The sequence below is a fragment of the Eumetopias jubatus genome, unplaced genomic scaffold (genome assembly GCF_037043125.1).
Source record: "Eumetopias jubatus isolate StellerSeaLion01/CBP00866 unplaced genomic scaffold, mEumJub1_p1.0 scaffold_8, whole genome shotgun sequence".
In the NCBI taxonomy this organism is placed as follows: domain Eukaryota; kingdom Metazoa; phylum Chordata; class Mammalia; order Carnivora; family Otariidae; genus Eumetopias; species Eumetopias jubatus.
Window position 1 is genome coordinate 56,024,896 of NW_028274814.1, and position 4,493 is coordinate 56,029,388.

The window sequence follows — 4,493 nt, forward strand, 5'->3', positions numbered from 1 at the left end:
AGGTTAAGCGTCTGACTTCGTCTCAGGTCATGATCTCAGGGTCCTGGGATCAGGCCCCTTGTGGGGTCCTGTGCTCAGTGGGGAGTCTGCTTCTCCCTCTTTCTCTGCCCCTTCCCCCACTTGTGCTCAGCCCCCCCTCAAATACATAAATAAAAACTTTTTTTACAAAAAAATTTTTTTTCTCCTGTGTGGGGTCAGCATTCCTAAACTTTGTGTTGTTCAAGGGTCGACTATTATCTGTAGATCTCTGTGCACATATTCTGTCTGTCCATCTGTCTGCCTATCTGATTAGTGACTGGCAATAATAATAATAATATAATAATAATAATAATAATAATCAGGATATAGGCATGTTGCAGCCATAGTACTTTGTAAAATGTATAGGTAAATTTAAGAGTAAGCTGGTAGGTTTATGTACCTTTATATCCTAAACTATCATTTTGCTTTTCTGCTCCCATCTTCTCTCCGGTTGAGAGACAGAGACCCTGGATTAGAGAACATGTTTAAGAGATCATTTTGGTCCCCTGAAAAACCAAGAATGGCATTCTTTTTCTTAGAATTTAGTCTTCCTCTCTTGCTTAACCTGTACATGTCAATTTCTTAGTTTTTCTGCACATTATAGTTAGGAGAACTTCTGTACTTGGCATCCAAAGTCGTATCTTGTAGGAAAAAGATCCCCTAGTGAAAAAATATTTTGTATTAGATTTTCAGTGGCATGGTGGGTACAAAGATTTATTTTGTTCCTTATTATTTCTTAGTTTTCATCTCTTTTGACTAGATGATTGGTAGTTCCCAGAAAAAGAATGATTCTTACATATTTTACACCTTAAAATAAAATTCTACCCACCAATTTTCCATTCTTAAGTAAATCTGTAATAAGAATTCCATCATCAGTTTCAGCAAACTCTACAGCTTGAAATATTTTAGTTGGTTGAACTCTAAATTACATATTGGCTTTAAGATAAAGTTTTCTTTAAAAACTGTAAGCAACTAAAATACTGTACTTATTCTTCCTCTAAATTGACCATAAAATCCTCTGTTGTTGTTGTTGTTGTTTTTTTTTTTTTCCCTGACCTAAGAACGTACCTGGCACTTTAAGGACTGCTGGTTCATTAGGGAAGAAACAGATGCCTACTGAATCCCAATAATCTCCTTTCCTCTTTATGCTATTGATAAATGTACCTTTTCTGTTAAAGTTTTTCATGGTTTTTATTTCCATTTATACACCCTATGCCTTGCAGTTTTATGTCTTAGTCTTAGACCTCTCTCTTGCAATTTAAACTACTTTTCCAAATTCCTGCTCACTATACCCATTTAGATACTCCACAGATGCCTCAAAATCTCCAACTGAATGATCTGCTGCTTGACAGACTTACTAGTTTCTTATGCACCATTTTTCTGTCTCATTTAGTGCCATAGTCAAACCCCCAAGGCACAACCGGAAATAGGGGATTTTCTTAGCTTTTCCTACTTATAAAATGTTGCTAACTTTTTCCTTAGGTATTTCTTTAAATACTTTTTCCCCTAAATATTTCTTGAATTTCTTCCCCTCGTCCTTCCAGCTTTATTGCTTACTAGCTTTATTATTGTATTGTTCTATTATTTTTTGGCAAGTTACTTAACTATTTTCTACCTAGGTTCTTAATAAACAGTTGTTGAACAGATTCAGTGAAAGAGCAGATGAATAAAAGTGTCTCATATCTATGCAGTAGAATTTCAGTAAATGGTTTTTGAATTATGAATAAATGAATGAACTGAACTTTTATTTAAATTCTTAATATAATTGCTTGTAAGTTTTCAAGTTTGTTACTGTCGTAATTAGTTTTACTGCATAATCTTTTTATTTACATAAAGAGTCAAAATCTAACTTCACAATTAATTTCGTACTGATTTTTCTTGGGTCTCTCTCCTTGGTGAATTTCTCTCAACTTCCAATGATTTTTTTTTTTTTTTTTTTTTTACTTTCAAGTCTTTGCTTTTAATTGCTCCAAACACCTTCCCCCCCCCCCCCCCCAGATTTCTGACTGGATGTGCTTTTCCAGCATAATTAGTTTCATTCTTGTTTTTTTTTTTTAATGTGTGGAGAAAAGAACATCACACAGTATTCTGCAGTCATTTTTGTAAGTACAATGTTATTTCTTCTCAACTGTTAACTGTGTTCTAATATATACTAGATGTACCTTTCTTATTTGCTTCAACTGATTATCCACCTGAGTATGCATGTATGCAAATCCCCAGAAAATGACATTCTAATCAGTAAGTAACATCCAACGTTGGTCATCAGCCAAACTCTGAAAAAGCCAAAAGTTGGTATCCTTCATTTCCCTTTTTAGTGCCCTTCCTCTTTTTCTTTCACATTTCCCAACCTTATGATATAACTCAGGGAAGGACTTCCTCTCAGCTCTCTCCTAAAATATTTCTTTCTAAGGTGAGTGAAAGACATATAGCATTGACCTTGCCTAGAATATTTGCATTTTGCCTGGAAAATTCTAAGAGATAGAATGCTATATCGGGCCAAATGAATATTCCATTGGTAGAATTTAAGATGTGGGTACTAGGAAATAGCTTGGCAAATCCTGAACAATCTCAAATCATAATGAAAACATATTTATAGAGCTGGCCCACATTTTAATCCAATGTAAAGTCCTACAACTTGCAAACTTTAAGAGCATAGCCTGGTTCTATTATTTTGCTTCTTTCTGTAGTGTACCAGGGGCATAAGAAAGATGACCAGAGAATGAAGAAAAGGAAAAAAAAATACTGAGTGAAATTAAGAAAGAAAATTTAGGCCAAAAACTTGAAAGTGTCCTTCATAACTAACGTCCCCCTCCTCCAATTTATCACGATAAATTATATATGTATTCAACCCCCAAACATGTCTTGAATTGATTGACTTTCTCCCATGTCTTTACTGTCTTCTTATTTTAGTCTGATTCATTATTATCCCTCCATGTACCACTGGAAGAATTTCCTAAATGGTCTCCCTCTTCTACCCATATCCCCCTGCAATCCATTCTCCACACCAGTAATCATAGTGATTTAAAATGCAAATAGGATCATGCAATGTCCTTGTTTTTCATCTTTCAAGGGTTCCTCATTGCTTCGGATAAAATACAGACCCTTAACATTGCCTTTGAGGCTCTGCAGGCTCCAGCTCCTGTCTCTACTGCCAGGCTCATCTTGCACCACCTCTTGTTGCTCACAGCCAGGAGGCACAGCTGGCCCGCATTTAGTCCTCAGCACAGTAGCACTGAGCTCTCTACTCAATCAGGACTCCATTCATGCTATTCTTCTGCCTGGGTCACTTTTTTTTTTTTTAAAGATTTTATTTATTTATTTGAGAGAGAGAGAATGAGAGATAGAGAGCACGAGAGGGAAGAGGGTCAGAGGGAGAAGCAGACTTCCTGCTGAGCAGGGAGCCCGATGTGCGACTCTATCCCGGGACTCCAGGATCATGACCTGAGCCGAAGGCAGTCGCTTAACCAACTGAGCCACCCAGGCACCCCATACTACAGTTAAAAAGTGTGTTCTCCCCCCTCATTGTAAATTCAGAATATACAATGCAAACTGGCCTTTCAACTACATGTGCTATCATTCTCACGTTATAAATGAAAATGTTCAAGTTAGGTATTGGGCCAAGTCCTCTAAGTGCTGGTGCTCTCTTTCACACTTTCTGAGGGGAGTTGGCAGAGGGTCTCAGGCCCTCATACCCTTACTCCTAGAATCTGTTAGGTGGATTTCTGATGTACAGGTAAGGAGGTAGGGGGTGCTAAAGCATTTACACCCAGACCAGAAGAGAAAAGCACTTGTTAGCATTTAATGAACGCCCTCAAATGTGGCTTCAAGCTACTAGAACGCAGGCGCTCCCGACACCCTTAATCTTCTCTTCTGCTCTTCTACTGAAGAATTTGGCCTTCACGATGACAGGCTGTTTTGGGAGTGTTCCCTTCCCCAAAACTTTGCAGTAGCCCGATCGCACCACATCAATGATAGGAGCAGCTCCAGTCTTGTTTTTGTCAGCATTTACCCGTGTCTGCTCACTGACCAAGGTCCACAGTTTATCAAGGTTGACAGTTGGGCAGAAGCTCTGGTTCCTCTTTAAGTGGTAATGTCTCATACCAACATTTCCAAAGTATCCTGGGTGATATTTGTCGAAGTTGATCCTGTGGTGATGCATGCCACCAGCAGTACCCGGGCCCCCTGGGTGCTTCCGGTGCTCGCCGATGCGGCCGTGGCCGTGGCTCACGTGGCCCTGAAGTTTCCGGGTCTTCCTCAGTCTGGATGGCATGTCGGCAGCTCAGATGGAAAAAAAAACTGCCTGGGTCACTTTTTACTCAACTCGTTCTTCAGGTTTCAGTGAACTCAGGCCACTTCTTCAGAGAAACCTTCCTAGATATGCCAAATAAATGAGCCTCCCTTTGTTCCCTTTTCTCATCTATGATAGCACCCTGGGGATCATCATCTTTGCAGCAGTGATCTCACTGGTAATTATG

General features: G+C 39.0%; 1 pseudogene; it reads right to left on the reverse strand.

The window, feature by feature from the left end:
- Positions 1-3,508: 3,508 nt before the first annotated feature.
- On the reverse strand, positions 3,509-4,292 carry LOC114200905 (large ribosomal subunit protein uL15 pseudogene; annotated as a pseudogene).
- Positions 4,293-4,493: the final 201 nt, after the last annotated feature.